Below are 18,732 nucleotides of genomic sequence, written 5' to 3'. Positions count from 1 at the left end.
TTCCCATTCTCTGGTTCATCCTTTCACTTTTATAAAGGTATCTTTTTAAGTATAAAGGTTACTAGTTTTTGATAAATGCAATTTGTCAATTATTTTCTTCTATGCCTCTTGTTTTTGGTGTTGAATCTAAGAACTTACTGATTAACCAAATTTAGTGAAGATTTTCTCCTATCTCTTTTGCCAGAAGTTATAAAGTTCTTATATTTTAGACCTATGATGCATTTGACTTAATTTTCTACTGTAGTGTGAGATAAAGTCTAAATTTATTTTACTTATTTTTAAACAAATGAATATCTATTTGTGCCAGCACCACTTGCTGAAAACTGTCCATGTATGTGTGGGGTTCTGGACTACTTGATGCATGATGGAGTTCTCTATGTCTATGCCAATGCCACACTATTTTGATTTTTGTAGCTTAAAATATATATCTTCAAATCGAGTAGTATTAATCTTCCAACTTTTAAATAAAATGTTGTTTTGGCTATTCTAAGTCCTTTCAATTTTGTAATAAATATTTCAATTTGTACATATACAAGAAAATCCCACTAGGATATTGATAGGGATTGCAGTGAATCTATAGATCAATGTAGGGAGAAATGGCATACAAAATTAAGTCTCAAATCTGTAGATATGAAAATTTCTACACATAAGTTTTTCAAATCTTCAAACAATTGTGTATGGTTCTTAGTGTAATTTTGTATACTTCTTTTAAAACCTTCTGAATTTATTCTTTTTGATGTTATTGCAAATTAAGTTATTTAATTTCATTTTAAGTTTCAGCCTTTCTCGTATATAGAAATCTAATTAATTTTCTGCAGATACATCTTATCTCCTGGTATCATAGAATGAATCAGAAATGGTTCTGTTATGTATGTACTGGAGGAGTTTGTAAAGGATCTGTTATTATTTTTAATCTTTAAATATATGTCACCCTCATCTTGACCTTTTTTTGTCAGAATATTTAAAATTTCTGATTCAATTGTTTTTAATGATTACTGGTATAATTAGTTATTCTTTCTTTTTGAGTCAGTTATGATAACATATTCACTAGGGATTCATTTATTTCATCTCATTTGTCTCAATTACTGGCATAAAGTTCTCCATACTATTCCATTATTATCCTCATAAATTTTCTCTGGTCAGTAATGAAGTCTTGCTTTCATCCTGATTTTGATATGTGTATCTTTTATTTCCTTGGTTAGTTCAGCTGTTTGTCAATTTTTGTTATCTTTCCAAGGAACTTGGGTATTTTTTTGCAGGGGGATAATTGACTCTGCTGCTTTTGTTTACTGTTCCTTGACTTCTGCTCTAATCTTTATTTCCTTCCTTTTGCTTACTGTGATTTTAGTTTGCTTTTCTGCTAGTGTCACTGCAAATTGCATACACTTGAAACTCTTCTTCTGTTCTGTTATGGGTAATTAAGACAACAAATTTCCATCTAAGCAGAGCTTGAGTTACATTCCATAAATTTTATGTTATGTTTTTATTTTTATACAGTTCAAGATATTAACTGAACAAGTTTAATCTCCCTTATGAGTTCTTCTTTGATCCATTGCTTATTTAGAAGCATATTTTTAAATTTCCAATTGTCTGGGATTTTCCTGATTTATTTTTGTTTGGGAGATCTAATTTAATTCCATTGTAGGCAGGTACAATACTCTGAATAATTCCAATCTGTATGTATTTATCACACCATTTTTTACAACCCAGACTATATCCTATCTTGGAAAATGTTACATGAGTGTTTGACAAGAAAGTGTATTCTGCAGTCATTTGTTGTTAGAGGGTTTTATGAATGCCATTTAGGTCAAGTTCAAATTTTGTACATCTTTGGTGCAATTTTGATTTGTTCTTTTAGTAATTATTGAGAGAGGACTACTGAAGATTTCAACTACTATTGTTAAATTATTCATTTATCTGTTTTTGTTTTTATTTCATGTAAGTTGGGATCATATTGTTAGATGTATATGCATTAGTCATTATTATATTTTCATGATATATTGACACATTTTCAGTATGAAATGCCCTTCTTTGTATTTAGAAATATTTCTTGGCTTAGAGTTCATTTTATCTGCTATCAGTGTATCTACACCAGCTCTCTTATGGTTCCTATTTGCATGGTATATCTTTCCATCCTTTCCTGTGCACAGATTTGTGTCTTTGAATCAGAAGTATGTCTCTTATAGACAACATATGCTTCCTTTTTGTATCAAGACTATCTCTACTATTTTATTAGAATGCTTAGTTCACTCAGAATTATTATACCTTATAATATTGTTGTATTTTTACCTGCTATTTATTTTCTGCCTGCCCTGTGTCTTTTATTATCCTTTTTATCTTTTTATTTTTATGACTTCTGCTTTGTTTCCATCTTTTATATTAACTAAATATATGTTTACATATTATTTTAATTGTTCTCAAAAAGGAATACAAATTAAATAATATAATAAATGGATGATAATAAAAATGAGTAATCCATTAGATATATTAAATCTACAGATACAACATGCATTATAGCATTATATTCTTCAAAAAACACTAACTCAGGTCTGATAAAATATGGAAATTTTGTTTCAATATAGTTTCTGTTCCTGTGTAATTTTGTCATACAAATTATAGCTATAGATATTATAAACCCAACACTCTATTTTATTTACTTGTATGCAATCTTACATACTTGAAAGAAATTAAGAAAAAATTTTAAAAATACATGTATAGAATCTTTTATATTTACTCATGTTTAACATTTCTTATATCTTCAATTCTTACTCATGATTTGAATTTTTTTCTTGTGTCATTTTCTTTAAGCCTGAATGAATTTCTTTAGTATTTATTGTAGCATTCTACAGACATATTATTTGAGTCTTTGTTCATTTAGAAATGTCTTTATTTCATATTTATTTGTGAAGGATATTTTTGCTGGATTTTTAGTTGACAAGATTTATTTTTCTTTCCAGTTTAAAGTGTCATTCCACTGGCTTTTAGGTTTCATTGTTTCTGATGATAAATCAGCTGTTAATCATTCCTCTGCATGATATGTCATTTTTTCTTGTAGCTTTCAAGATTTTTCTCCATTTCTTAAAAAATGATACCATTAGCCTATAATGCCTATAGATGTGAGTTTACCTAGTTTTTCTACATGAGATTCATTGAGCTTCTTGAATCTGTAGGTCAAAATTAATTTTAAAAGTCATTATTTCCTTAAATGTCCACCCCACCCCCTCCCCCAGCCCTGTCTTAGTTTCCTGGGCTCCTATAATAGCATGTCACTATGTGGGTGGCATAGCAACAGAAATATTGCCTTACAGTTCTTAAAGATGGAAGTCTGAAAACAAGATGTTGAAAGGGTTGGTTCCTTCTGAGGGATATGAGGGAGAATCAGTTCCATGCTTCTCCTCTGGCATCTGCTAGTCTCAGGTATTCCTTGCTTTCTCTGTGTAGTTATATCATTTTATCTCTACTCATTTTCCTCTGTGTTCAAATTTCCTCCTTGCATAAGAACATTAGTCATATTGGTTTGCGTCTACTGTTAATAAACTCATCTTAAATTGATAAATAGCAAAGACCTTATTTTCATATGAGATCACATTAATAGGTCCTGGGAGTTAGGATTTTAGTTCTTTTGAGGGACACAATTATACCTATAGCATGCTCCTTTCACTCTTCATTCTACTCAAGTACTGCAATTGCATGTGAGAGTATGCTTGATGCTGTTCCATAAGTTTCTGAGGGTTTGGTCATTTTTCTTCAATCGTTTTCTCTTTGTTCTTTAGACTGAGCAATCTCTATTGATCTATTCCAATTCCGTACTTGTTATTTTCTTCTTCCATCTCAAATTTGCCCATAATCCCTCTCTTGCATTTTTTTAGAATTCTCCTTTAGTTTTAATAATTTCTATACCTTTATCAAAATTATATATTTGTTGAGTCATTGTCATTATGCTTTCCTTTTGTTCTTCTAACAGCTTTCTTTATTTTGCTGAACTTATTCAAAAAGCTAGTTTGTTTTTCATGCATTGCAGCAACTGTAAATTTTGATTTTTCAACCCCTGCAGGCTGCATTTGTTCTTATTTTGTTTGTTTAGTAATTGGAATGAACCAAATTTCTGATGTCTGTCTCCCCTGTAAGTTATGGCTGCTGATATCCCTACTCATTGTTACCATCTGCTATTTTTCTGTTTCCAAGCTAACTTCATATACATCATCCCTGTGTCTGTGTAAGTTAGAATACTGGTGAAGTTATGCTGAAACACTTGAACTCATACAGCTTCCACTCTCTGCTAATGGTCTGAGTGTGGGTTTGCAAGCAGATTCAAATTTTACACCATTCTCAAATCTGTCCTAGCTTTTGTTTCCTTCTAGGCTGTGTTCTATGACTTCTGAAAATCTGTGTGTGCTTCACTGACTAGGGTTGTTTGGGTGACTTGAGTTGTCCTAGTCTTTCTTGCACATCTGCATGGCCTCCAGTCAGTTCATGTTTATCAATCCCCCTATTCCTATCTCACCTTCCAGGACTCCCTTTTAAATCTTTGTCTTTTCCAAGGTCTAGTTAATTGTTTGTCTCAAACAGGGCTGCAACATCAGGCTAGCGAGTGGAGCCCTAGATCCCCTTATTAGCTTGCTAGAAAGTGGACCACATTTACTGTCAGTACTACAATGTATGTCATTCTCCAGCATGGCAAACAAATCTGGTGGTTTTCATGAGCTCACAGAGCAGAGAGGAAAATGGGAATAGTCACTTGCAAGAGCCACTACATTCTTACAATGTTATTACCTGAAGCTAAGTATTTTTTTCCTGAATAAATGCTTTCTTTATTGTCTTTGGTTGATTTCTAGAATACTGAATCATTGTTTCTGATAATTTTGCCTAGTTTTATGGTTCTTTTGAGGGAGAGAATTTGTTTACCTCTCTATTCTGTTATACTTGAAGAGAATTTCTCTGTACAAAATATTCTAAGTCTTATCTTTGATCTCCTCAGCACTGTGCACTGCTTTTTCTGTCCTTACGATAATATTGTCCCAGATTCCTTTGATTCTAGCATCTTGTGAGAGAGACTGAACTAATCCTGAACATGACTGATTCAAACAAAATGGATAGAACGTTCATTTCCAATCTCTTATCATAGAAAATGTTACTCAAGTATTCACTAACAATCTCAGGAATGTCTTACCTTCCCCTTTTCAAAGCAGTTGTTGTTTAAGACTAAGTTCAAGATCATCCTCCTTTATGAATCTGTTCTTAATTACTTCAACCCACTCCAATTTCCCTACTTTTTTTTGTCTCTTTGAATATGATTTTTGCCATTATTTTCTGAAATTACACTGATTGTATCATATATTCATCTCCTAACTATTCTTTTTACACACTATTCTTTCTTATATCTTCAGGTAGATAATATTTATTGAAGGCAGAAGCAAAGCTGTTATTATTTTCCATGTCTCATAGATTTTACTAAAATCCTAGGTATAACCAGTGCACGATTTAGAGTTAATAGGATGAATTTAATATGATCAGGTGAATGGTTGCCTGATTGGTGATCATATCCTGTACTTTTAGAAAAGTTGGCATCATAAAAAGATGTTTTACACTCCTCTTCAGGAATGCAGGCCTCTGCATTCCTAATTCACTCTACCCTGTTGAGTCTTGATAGACAACCTCCTTCATGAACCCCTTTCTGATTCCCTCCTTCCTGAACCTGCAGTGAGTCCTGGCCTTTGCCTGTGGCTATTTGCTATTTTCTGTCCTGCACCATGGCTCCTTATGTCAGCAACTTTTTTCTGTTAGATATAAGCATTAGCTTCAGGCAAGGGGATTTATCTCTGAAACCTATTTGGTAGAATGTTCTGGTATAAACTGACTTGGTACTTGCATACTAAATGGATGGACGAATGAATGAGACTCAACCTTAGCTTCATAAATTTCATTTGTTTATAGAATATAGTTTTGAACATCGGAAGTATGTCCCATAAAGTCCAAGGAGGTTGGTGCTGTAAAAAAACTCACAGAGGTTACAGAGCTCTGGTTCTTTTTCATATAAGATCACTGAGGCCTAGTGAGGCTGTAACAATTTGGTTTAGTGAATGAGTAGCAGAGGTCCCTGGATGGCTGAAGAGGTTGCGTCATATGCTTTTGCCAATTTTCCCCTTGTGGATACAGAGGGAATCTGTGGGTTTGCACATGTTCCAAGCAACTATTGGCCCATCAGAATTCTAGGTTTCATTTAGTGCTTCTCTTTATCTCAAGGAATTTATATTCAAATCTTTTCACCACCAACAATACAGCTGACCTTGCATTCACTGTTGAGTAACAAATTAACCTGCCCACTCTAATGGGAGAGTTACCAAGTCTAACAACCAAAGCTTATCCTTTGATGAAAAGATGTTAATAGACCCCAATGTATTGACTGGCTCTTAACAAGGAAGTAAATTCAAAACTAACAAGAAAATGTAAACCTGATGTGATTTTCTAAGCAAAACAGCAAGCAAATAGACCCCACTCTCTGTGAAGTGTACAGCTACTAAACTTTAATGACAATATCAGTTCTGCTTGATGAGGGCAATACTAAGTCCTTGGTTCATCTATTATAAAGATTAGAATTCAGGCTGATTTCACTGCACTTGGCAGGTGGCTGAGCATTAGCAAGCTAATGTGGGCCATATTCTAGCTGTACTTAATGAAAGCAGTATCCAAGACATCAACTTCAAGCAAAAAGCTTATCTACATATCTGGTTCAGACTTAACAGCAGAGCACTGTGTTTGTGAGGATGTTGATGTTTCAGAGCATGTCAACCTCAAATTATAAAGAACAGTGAAATCACTATTGTGTTAGTTTTCATCACTGGGACCAAACACCCAACTAGAACAATTTAGAGATGGAAAAATTTATTTTGGCTCGTGGTTCAGAGGTATAGTACATGGTGGGCCAACTCCATTCCTCTGGGCCCAAGATGAGGCAGAATATCATGGTCGAAGGGTGTTGTGGTGGAACGCTGTTCCATTCATGGCAAGCAGGAAGCAGAGTGAATAAGAGGAAGAATGGAGCCCCTGCAGGGAAGAACAACCCTTCCAGGGCATGGCCCCACTGACCATCCTCCTCCAGCTATGCCCCACCTGCCTCCGTGTCTACAGTTATCCCCCAGTTAGTCTATTTGAACTAGATGAATGGATCAAGTTACAACTGTCATAATCTGATCATTTTATCTCTAAATATTCCTGCATTAACTCAGGGGTTTTTGGTGGACTCCTCATATCCAAACCATAATAACAACTATTATATTTCTCTAAATTAAATCAGGAAGTAAACTGTCAAATCTGCACTTTCATTTCAAGGAGGTAAGGGTGCATTGCAAAAGAGCAGGAGCAGAGTGGCTGCTGTATGACTGGCATTCCCACAGATAAAAACCTCCCTTTTGTCCTTTTAAAAGTATCCATGTTTCCATTTCAGATGAAGCTACTGTAGGATTTCTCCTAGACCCTCTCCTGCTTTGCCTGTGCTGTTCCTCTGTACCATACTGGCTCCTCCTGTGGTATATGAGATTATCATAACTAGGGTGATCTGCTTTTCCTTCTTGAAAATGTATTATGTGCCTGTTTCTCTACCAGACGCTTCACATTGCCTCATTTGATCATGGCACGTTTTTGAAGGTCAGAATTGTTACATGAATTTTAGAGATCAGGTTCTCAAGACTCAGGCTAACTGACACACTCAGGGTTACTCAGCTGGTAAGAGATAGAGAAGAGTTTTAGACACATAACAGCTTTTGCAATGACACCCGTTGTTAAAACTTCCAACCTTGATTTTGACTTGTGCACAGAGATATCCCTCCTGGTTGTTGCTCTCTATCTTCTTAATCCAAATCTGCAGGAAAGGGAGCACACACCCTATCTCTGTTGTTGTCTCCTAGGTCTCCTCTGTTGGGAGGGAACCCTCCACAGCCAGGCACAGCAGTCAGGGAAAACGGACTTTGCTTAATTTTTCTCATTTAGTTCTGTATGACAAAAATGCCTTTGGGAAGTCATTCATGGTGCACATGTCTACAGCATGGCTTACAGACAATAAGAACAAAAATACTGGGAAAATCAAGAAACTTCTTTCTACTGTATTCTATCCATAATATCAGCAGAATGTCTCACACACAAGAAATAAGCAACACATACAAATTTGACATTTTTGATAAGAAACTATTCTCACAAAAATTCATTTCTTGGTGTATTTCATATGATAATCTGTCTATTCATTACACATAGTTATAATGTTAAGTGGAAAGAACAGAGAATAAAATTTTATCCATGTTACGATTACAACTAGGAAAAATTATGGGTGCATATGGAGAATAATTGGAAGGCAGTACAAAAATGGAAGCAATAATTTGTGGGTGTAGTGGGATTGTGGGATAATTTCTTCTTCCTTTTTGATTCCTGTTAAAGCTATTATGGTGTTGTTTGTGCAATAAATAATTTTTAAAAAGTATAACAATGAATATCAATTAAAAATAAAACATGTAAGGTATGTGCCAAGCATAAATGTAACATTTCTATTTCTGCTGGAATCCTGGCTCCCAATGAGCTCTTTTTTCTCACTGTTACAAAGTACAATCAATCCTCACTGACTGTGTTAAAGGTGGAAAGCCCTGAAAGGATCATCCTAACGCATGAATGGCAACAGGCCCAGGGATTCCATCAGCTACAGCCTTGAAAGTCTTTCTGTTGTGTGCAGGCCTGATGGGAATGGGTCTATGGACTATTTCTAAATGAGTTATACTGACTACCATGAACATACTTAAATTTTGGCTTCCATAGCAGAATTTGACCCCAACAATAGCCATCACCTATAACATCATGTCACTGGATAATGATCAATAGTATTGCAAGGTCTAAATTAGTGGTTTTTAATGTGTGGTCCCTGGAGTGGCAACTTTGGGATTTGTTAGAAATACAAATATTCTGACTGGTAGATTTTCTGATTCAGAAACAGGGGGCTGGGCTTAGCAATCTGTGTTTTAATAAGTCCCCTAGCTGATTCTGATGTTCAGTGAATTTTGAGAACTACTAGACTAATCATACCTCCATGAGGCTCCCACCCTCCATGAACTAAGGGGTAGAATATTTTTCCCTTTGTCAAGAATGATCATTTAATTCACACTACTACTTCAGGATAAAACAATGAGAGTATTAAAATGCAATGTGTCACATAGTAGGTATGATGTGCTATTAATATGACTGAATTCATGAGTCAGTTTGTCTTGAATGAATGACTTTCTTAGTGTTTGGATTGAGAATTTAACAACAGAAGACAGTTTAAAAGAAGACGAATGAATCACTGCTATGGGGGGGGGGGGGCAGAGGCTATCACCACAGTTGCAGGGGTTGGGAGAAAGCAGCAGCAGGACATTCTTAAAAAGGGTAAGTCTGCATCCTGCAAAAAGTCATATTGACTGTACTCAACCTGAACCAACATTTCATTCATTAAAAACGGATTCCACATCCTCCTTGGGAAACAGCTCAAGTCTACCTCCACTTGTAAGGAAGAAGCTGATGTATCCGTTCTCTGAACATACTTTAGGGATTTGATGTTTAAAATGGACCTGCTTGGAAGCTTTGTTTTTGGCAGAAAAAAACACTGCCTACTTAAGGCATGCAAAGCTGTTTTCAATCAGAGCAAAAATAATGTGCAGCTCAAGCCTTGTCTTCATGTATAATTATCAATCATTTATCCTGGATGGAGACCTGCTGAGTGTGGTTTCATCCTGGGATCACCATAATCCCCCTGAGAACACAGACCTCCTTGCTTCAGCACTTCCCCACTGAGGGCTTATTAGAGAAAATGCACAGATGCTTCACAACCAAAACAAAACCTTACCTGAGACTTCTCAACAGTACCACCTACAGCAGCAGCACACAACAGAGGACTTCAGGGGCTGTGTGTCCTCCGGGTCATGTCACCATTCATTATCTATGTGTCACTCTGAGTTTGGCTTTGCAGCCACATGTCTTGCTAAAAATGAGCAACGGGGTGACAAAATGGTGAAAAACACAGAGCTGCTTTTTTGGGAAAGGAAATGATGCTGAAGTCATTAACACATATTTCCTGTCTGGGTAGGAGCATGATCAACTCTAGACAGAGCCAGGCTGCAATGCACGTTGTGTTCTGTTGGGACACCTCTGTCTTCCCCCAAAGCATCTCCTTTCCCAGAGAACCAACCATCTGGTCTTTAGCCTGTAGCAGTGAACGGCACTTCACTCCTCAAACAACTTGCATCTGCAGCTTGCTACCCTCTTCTTCAGCCTAAGCACATGTAGTCTTCTGACTCTCGTCTCATGGCTGGGCAGGGAAGTTAGTCAGTGAACTGGTTAGGAATGTGGACTCCCAAGTTGGAGTGTCTTACTTAAATCCTACCTATACTGCACAGTAGCTCAACCCTCAATTTGGTCAGCTTTCTCCTGGACAGTATGGTGACACTGATAACTATCTGAACCCTAGGTAGTTAGAAAGAGCTACACAAGGTAATACATAGGTCCATTAGTGCACAGTATGTGCTTGAACAGATGCCTTCTTCCTTTCCTGGGCCTGTCTATACCTTGTCTCATCTCCACCTTTTTCCTCTGGTCACACTCTAGGTTATCTCTGTCCTTCTTAAAATAGATGACAAAGAGCCCAGGCACCTGCAGTACATTGTCCTGAGATAGTTTCCCCCTGTCTCTGGACCTTATATTTCTCTATTAACACAGACATCTTCAAGTATAACTCACTTATTTTTAACAGTTTGGGAAAGTGCCTCAGGTGCAATCTATTTGTTCACAAGCATTTTACCATCTTTTTTCCTTCTTATGAAACAGCACTGCAATGCTCTTACGATGGAAATAACATAGAAAAATTGCTTTGACCTCACGCACAGTTGAATGAAGCCTGGTGTGTACCCCAAATACAATTTCAACTTCATGTCTAATCATGATGTTAAAGTCTTTTTACCCCCCTGGCGTTCTCCCTTTTAAGTCCAATATTCACTGGTACAATACGTCAGTTGCTTTAAAAGGCCTCTTTAAGTCAGGAAATGTGAGCTATTAGCAGGGCTATAATATGCCAGCAAAAAGGAAAAGGGTGATAGGCTGATAGGGGTGGGTGTGGGCGAAAGGTGTTTCATGCAACCCCACAGGGACATCACCACTTTAGAAAACAATTTTACAGCCATGTAGTTAAATTAACTGGTAGTTAGAGGCAATTATGTGATAAAGTAAAAATATTTATGTTCTTTAGAGCTCCAAAACTGTCATTTGAAGTGTGACAAATTTTTAAGTAATTTCACCTGCAACTTTTGAAAGATTCTATGACTAAGGGCATAAAATTGAAACAGGTTGCCACTGTGAAATCAAACCCAACCTATCTTCTCCTCCTTGTAATTTTACTTGAGTTTCGTGCTCACAGAGTGTATCACAATCATAGCTCTCATGTCTCAAATCTTTATTTTCTAAACAGTAACAATTTGGAATTTAAGATTTAAATGTCATCGTCCCTAAGAGACCTGAAATGTGTGCATGAATGGGCAGACACGCACACATACACTTCTTGGTGTATGCATATATATTTCATTTTTCTGATGATAAGCATAAGCTCCCACTTTCTCCTCATTTTATTTTGAAGAAGTACGGTAAGAACCATAAGCCATAAAACAAAAATCACCTGCTATCATATCTCCTACACAGCTTCTATATTGTTGTCATTACCATTTTTGTCTTGTCCCATGTACATCTACATTTTTTAGACAATTGCAATCATAGTGCAAATATGATTTTGTGTTTTTCCATAGTATTTTATATAAGGTATTTTTGGTATTGTTACACAGTCTCCATAACTGTCATTTTAATAGGATACAAAAATATTCTTTTGAATAGCTGCATCATAATTCATTATTCCATTCTTCTACTGTTGGGCATTTAGATGATTTCCAGTATTTCACTCCTATACATAGTACTGCAATGAACATTTTTATGCCCTATGGCTTAGTCTTCCCCTCTTGTATATATATAATTTTTTCCCTGATTTGTTCACTAGAGTCCCACAAGTGGGATTACCAGGTCAAAATGGATGCACTTTTTATTTTGGTAGCTCTTGATAACTAAGGTCAAATTGTTTTCCAAAGTGTTTTGTCAATTTACATGACCTCTAGCCATACATAAGTTCATCTGCATCTCTATGTATTTATATGGTTTTAATGATATTATACATAATTCTAATGCATTTACTATAGCTCTGAATCTTTGGCCTTGGTTGAAGTTCTTCTGTTCCTGCAATTTTAATGGATGTTAATGTCTCAGCATTCCAATAATAGTGCACACAGGGACACACCGACACCAAGTCCCAGATGTTAGTGTTAGATAGAGGTGAGAGTAGGGATTTCAGTCAAGTATTTACCCTTCTGTATTGGAAGTACCAAGGTATGAAGGGAAAATGAAATGTAGTGTGTGGAGTTCAGCCTCTGCTTTCTCACTTCATTTTCTCCTCTTCTTTCCACTAATTCATCATCTCCATCTTAGACCCCACATCCTGTGGTGGCTATATTCCCTTTCATTTATGGCAGGACACCAGCTCTTGTGTATTACTGTTGGTCCCACCTGTCTTTTTCTTATTGTTCTATTGCCTCCAAAAATCTCAGGGAAAATAGTTAGTCCATCCCTTCTCCCAAATATACACTCTGCAATCAAATATACAAAGAACCAGCATGAGTTGTACATTGATGAAATAGACTCCTGGACTAAAGAATAGCAGAGGGGACACATGTGCTCCCAGCTGGCCAAGCAAAGAATAACCTTCCTGAACTCCTACCAGCACAGATCATGAGGTATGGTCCTCTAATCATGAGAAAATGGATCAGAGCCAGCAACTCATTTCACATAGGTCGCTCAGGAGACCAAGATAGAAATGTTTGAATCAATGCAATCAAAAGGTGAAAACCTCCATCTAACTGGAGGTGCAAAGTACAAGCCTTATCAATGTCCCGAATTGTTCTAGCTCTCATAAAAACATCATAACTTAAACCTTTTGTATATGCTAGTTCTGGTCTAATTTTATTATGTTCTATAGGATTTATGTCTATTTTATAGCAAATGCGCACCTTTCAAAGTAATAATACCATATTTACTTTTATATTTTCTCCCACTTAGAATTTTGCCTTTACTTTGATAAGTTCCTGCTTGGAACAACTGGCAGATCCTTGAGGTTTATGGAACATTACTTTCCTAGTCACAAGAAAGTGACTGAGACAACAATACAGGCACCACATATCTCTTAAAAAATCCTTGCAAATGAGCTTTGAGGATTACTTGAGCTTGAAAAAGGAACTGTTCTATAACTCTGATGAGTGTGATGCTCAATTTCCTATTACATTTCAGGACTGAACCTCTATATATGTGAGGGTAGAGAAAAGAGGTTTTCATGACATAACTGGATCAGCCTGTCAGTGGGGATGAATATAATTCTGAAGGTTCTCTTGAGAACATACTTAGATTCTTTGGTGATATTTTGGTTCTCACATTGAGGAACATGTTTTGTGTCCTATAAAAAGGGTGATTCTTCCTGTCAAGACCTCTATATAAAATTAACTGAAAGCAGAAGCAAACAACAGAGCACTATCAGTCATTTAATGGAAATAAGTGAAAGAGAAGAACATATCAGGATATCCATTTTCTCTGTCTTCCTTGTTAAGTCTGTCTCTTGTGCCTCCCTGTAGTGTTACAGAGTATTTGAGTTTCCCTTTATTTTACATCTGTAATATTAAAAATTGGACCCAGAGAAGATGATTGTCCATTCTTGCCCTGGATCAAAGCCATGTGAGCTTCAAAACTTGGATAAAGAAAACTCTAGCTCTAAAGTTTATATTTAAACTTACTTTTGCTTACTATCTTTTAATTATAGCTTCCCACAATGTAATAAAAATAAAATCTCTTTTGAGAGATGATAAAATACAATAGCATATTCTATGTCCTCTCAAATGGACCATTACTTGGGCAATGACAACACTTCTCTCTCTTTAATGAGAACTTAGATGGTCTTTGGAGCTCTTTTGGGGTGAAAGAGGGAAAATCAGGTGGGAAATCCAAATTCCAATGGCCTTTGTCACCAGTTCCTGTGTACCTTTAGCAAGTATTAGAGCTTGAGTAAAAAGAGTGACATTCTCAAGGGTAAATGACACTTGCCCAGGTCTACAGTGAAGAAGGATCCACTTTTCACACTTTGAGAATCCCTTCCATTTTCTTAAAGGTGAAAGAATTCAGGCAGCAGAAGGAAGAGCTATACAGATCAATACCATAAGTGTTTATAACTCTAAAAGCATTTCCTAGTTATAAGAGGTTAGTAGGTCTAAATGGTTGTGCTGTTTGGTAACACATGACTTATTTATTTCTTTATGTATAAATACCACAGTGAAAAATCTGGTGGTACTCTAGGTTTTTGTAAAATCACATTTTAAACTTTTCTTCCATTTCATTTATGCCCCCAATAACACCTCCAAGATATGGAATAGCACTGTAGTCACTATGTAGTGGCTTCATGCCCTGATAGCAGTTTCACAGGAAATAAGCAGACAATACTGGGGAAAAACTGTGTCCTTGAAGGTACCAAGAGGAAACAGTCCTCTCCAGAGGTACTCTGCAAAGGAAGAGGGGCTTCTAGCATGTCAGGGTCAAATCTTCACTTCTGAATTTTTCCAGGAGGTTGGGAAGATTCTTTTTATGCTCACAGTGGATAAAGTGTCCCAGGTTTCCTCTGGCAGGGAGGTTTGGGTAGCCCTCCATTCCCACTCCAAAACCACGTGTTTCTTTTGCCAGTTGCTTTGGGAAAAAGTACATGGTTGGCTCTCTAAAGGCTGAAGAATTCACACAGAGCAAAGGGAATATGCTTATTTTCAGTCTGTAAGGCTGGATGTATTGATTTAGATCAAAGCTTCAGCTGCATGTCCTCATAACTCATGGGGGGAATGAGAGAGAATGGGTGCCATACTTCATGCTCCATGGCTGTCACTGTGAAAAATATTTATGATGATATGGGCTTTATAATATTAAAATATAAAATTATAATACTATAATAATAATAATAATAATAATAGCAATAGACATTAATATCTTCCAGAAAAGTCTATTATAATTTTATGGAATCATACTGTCTATGTATTTTTGTTAACATTTACACTAAACATGTTATTTTGAATTTAGAATAATTCTATATTTATGTGTACAGGTATATTTTAAACATATTTAAATAAACATGTGTGTATATGTGTGTGTGTATCCACATACATGTATATAAAGCTGACATTGTATAAACCAAATTGCTAGTTTCTCAGGGCACACTGAAGGGGATTCTCTCATTCAGTTGACCATTTTTTTGAAGCACAATGTGCTGTCCTGAGAGTATTCATTCTTCTGTGAAGCATGTCCAAATGACAGCCAGGATGACTTCTGAGGTTTCTGGGAAAGCTACACGGAAAGGGGCAATGGCTCTTTCCATATTTCTGAACACGTGCAAATTCCCTTGCCTATACTTTGCGTACTTCCCCATTTCTGTGTTTGCTTCCAGAAGGGAGAGGGCCAAGAAAGAGCTGAATTTGTTCCAAAGGGAGGTGTTTCTGGCAGGTGTGAGGATTTTAAGATAATAAAAACATGTAGCAACCAGCAGTCCCCTCAGCTGAGCAGCAGCTGCCGCTCCACGCTGCCTACTAAAGCCGGCTTTGGAAGTATTCTTGGCTCCAGAAACTGAATGGACCCACTTCTGTGTTTCCAACCATTTGATCTTCTCACCACTTAGCCCATCACTGGGGATTCCCAACTACTAAATCAGGAAAGTTTGAAAAGCTCTTCATTTCGACACCAATTCCCTTCAACTGTGGTAGGCAGAACACACTGTCTTATCGTTAGCACATCATTTTCCTCAAAGAGCCTGTGGCAAATAAAAAGACACAGGAATAAAATGGAATCAAGAGGGAAAAGTGTCAGCAGTTACATATCTAGGCAGGAAAAAAAAAAAGTTTTCACTTCAGAGGTGGGAAATTCCAGAATTTTCTATTTCTGGATTTAACTTAGAACATATGTAGGTGAGAATATGGAGTCATTTTTACTTCTTCTTTATCTGGTTAATTTGGGTGAGAGCCAGAGTGAGCTGAAACTTGACTTCATTTTGATTGCTTTCTTTTAGGCAGGCGATGGATATAAATAATGTTTCAGACATACATTTTCATATGACTTTCAGAGGCCTTAGGCCAACATGACCGGTTTTCTAAGATTTCCTTTATGCTCTGTGCACATTTTTGAGCTTCAAACTTAGATTCTACAAGCCTGCTATTTTCAAGTGCAGATAACATGATTGAAACAAATCTCTATTAAAGAAGAACAAAGATGGATGAACACATTTTCTTCCATTTTATTGGGACTTGCCAAATGTTGAAAGTTAGAAAAAAAATAGACAAAAGCCAAAGAAATGGGAGCTGTGCTGGAATAGTTGATGTTTTTTTTTTTTTTAAAAAAAAAAAAAAAAAAAAAAAAAAACAAAAACCCTAATCCTACCTAAGCTATTTCACAAAAATTACTAGTAAAGTTGGAAAGTAAGACATTTTTGTCTGCAGCAAGATCTTTCTCAAGTTTTAGGTTATATAAAGCTGAGCAGTAGCCCACAACAATTTCCCTGCCATCAGTGGAAATAGTGTTGTTGCTAGGTTGTCTGGGAGGATATGAGGGGCTTATGTGGTATGAAGATTTGGGCACTGTATTTTCATCATTTCCCTCGCTGAATTTTAAAACTAGCTTGATTTCCCAGTCATGTACATCAGGTTCCTCCAGAAACAATCTTCCCAACAAGTGTTTACATATGTATAATTTGATTTAATGTAAAAATAGCATCCTTTCACAAGTCCACATAAAGTCAGAGGTATTTGTGTAGATATTTTTGTAAGCAGTGATCCCATCATTGACTGGCCCTACAGCAGGATGTGCCAGGAACAGATTATTTCTGTCAGCTAGAATGTTTTCTCTTGATGCACAGATACTAGACAGAACTGGGTTGGAACATGGTGTGATGGGGTCAAGGTCACAGGCTGGATACCAATTAGCTTTGCACTGGGGATCCAAGTGTGTCCTCAGGGCGCAAACGCTCCTATTCATCTGACTGGGAGCTACATATGGTTGATCTCAAGGGAAATCTGAGTGTGAACAATCTAGCATGATCAGCCACGTCCACTGAGAAACCCACCAAGTGCATGTGTTTCTTCTTCATGGTCACAGGCACTGGTTATTTGTCCAAAAAGTAAAGGACTGGAAGGTCACAGGAGAACTTCTCTCAGTTCATGGCTTTATTTCCTAGGTCATACTCATTGGGATTTTTAAGTCAAGGTTTGATTGTAATCTGCAATGTCGTTCTGCACTGAGATAATTCTATTTTAAAATATTTAGATATCTAATTACCTAGAGGTATATACCCACATCTGTTCAATATGGGTTAATTGGCTACATTTTATTCGGTAGGCAAGGTAGTGCAATAAAAAGAAACTCACTTTTGGAGTCAGACACATTTAAATTAGAGTTTCGATGCCATACTATTCTCCAGTTGTAGAATCTTCAAAAAAGGTAAATAATTTACTGAACTTCAGTTTCTCGAACTATGAAAAGGGGGTATATTGGACACTAGAGTTTTCCCACTTGGTCTTGGTGATACTATGAATTCCTCCTTGTCTTTTCTTATACTCTTTTCACTTCCATTATTTTAGAATTTGATGTTTCCTTGAGTGAAAACTGCCTAAGCCAGCTAATAACAACTTGGAAACCTTCCCTCTCACCCGCAGTGGGCTAGCTCCAACCTCCCAACCTGCACCAACCATGCTGTATAGCGTCAGGGTTGAGGCCCTCAGGCAGCGCTCAGCCCACACTGCACTTGTCGCCTTAAGTGGTACCCAGCTTTCTCAAAATTTGAACTGAAACAAGACAGGATGTCCTCAGATGTTCTTTCCAAGGCTCCTTTGGCTCATTCTGTCCTCAGAATGGCAGAAGGCGATCTTTTTACTCTTCTAGTCCTTTTATAAAATCTGAGGGTACTAGGAGTCTATATCAAAAGTTGATCATATTTAGTTGAACCTTAGAAGCTTAGGTTTAGAGTAATCTCTTCATGGACACGCAAAGTAACAGACTATATAATTCAATCCAGAAACTGACAAATTGGGAACACATGTTGATATTCCAAGCAATTAGCTATGAATGAGAAGAAAGTGTGATATCTCACCACTGCCCTGTGGTAAGGTTCATGTAACCTGATTAGGCTTTATAGCCTAAGGGATGTGTCTTTCAGGACAGACTGCTAACATTCTAAGTTATTGATCATCAGATCCAGAATAGGTATTGGTAAAGTGCAAATCAATACGTGTCCACTGTATTCAACCAGTGATGGATAACTTAGCAGCCTACTTTAATTTACCTTAATTTGCAATTCAATTGGTTATACATTTTCCCCCAAAGTGTTAATCAATTTTCAATCAAAGCAGATTGAAGAGTCACCCTGGGTCCCTTCAGAATCCTAAAGCATTATTTATTTTGAAAATAAAACTGAACTCTTTGGTATATATCTACATTTTCTTGTCAAGGTATAAGCTATAGATTTCTTGGTTTACTGACCCACTTGTACAATTAAAGGACCACTTCCTCTTCCCTTATGCTGTCTTGCAAAGAAACCAATTTATGTACAGCAATGTCCTATTATGG

This window comes from Sciurus vulgaris (genome assembly GCF_902686455.1).
Source record: "Sciurus vulgaris genome assembly, chromosome: 2".
NCBI classification, from domain to species: domain Eukaryota; kingdom Metazoa; phylum Chordata; class Mammalia; order Rodentia; family Sciuridae; genus Sciurus; species Sciurus vulgaris.
This window is presented reverse-complemented; position numbering follows the sequence as displayed.